This window comes from Camelina sativa, unplaced genomic scaffold (genome assembly GCF_000633955.1).
Source record: "Camelina sativa cultivar DH55 unplaced genomic scaffold, Cs unpScaffold19673, whole genome shotgun sequence".
In the NCBI taxonomy this organism is placed as follows: Eukaryota; Viridiplantae; Streptophyta; class Magnoliopsida; order Brassicales; family Brassicaceae; genus Camelina; species Camelina sativa.
The window spans coordinates 1-283 of record NW_010940675.1 but is presented as its reverse complement, the minus strand read 5'-3'; the positions used below and the strand labels follow the sequence as shown (position 1 = coordinate 283).

The 283-nt window shown below is 33.6% G+C and overlaps 1 long non-coding RNA gene across 1 annotated transcript; it reads left to right on the top strand.

Moving 5' to 3' along the window:
* Window positions 1–283, top strand: LOC104775576. The gene is made up of 3 exons (XR_765998.2): window positions 1–23; window positions 121–168; window positions 250–283. It is a non-coding gene; the product is annotated as an uncharacterized LOC104775576 (long non-coding RNA).

Genomic DNA, 283 nt, shown 5'->3' with positions numbered 1-283 from the left:
TTCTACTGAAGACAAAGAAAAATGTATGACAATCTTCTTCTTTGCATCTGCTACTTGTTCAATATGTTCTATTCGCCCTCTACTGTTATCTGAGACAGGTTTTGAATGTATTTGTTGCAGCTGCAAAGAGGCAAAGTATGCTAGAAGAGATTGAACGTGAATTTGAAGGTTATCTTTAATATCAAATGCAGTAGAACCAAACATGGAGGATAGTATTTTAAGCATGTTTTTATTGTATTGTTCATGCAGCTGCAACAAAAGATCTTAAACATCTACATGATTT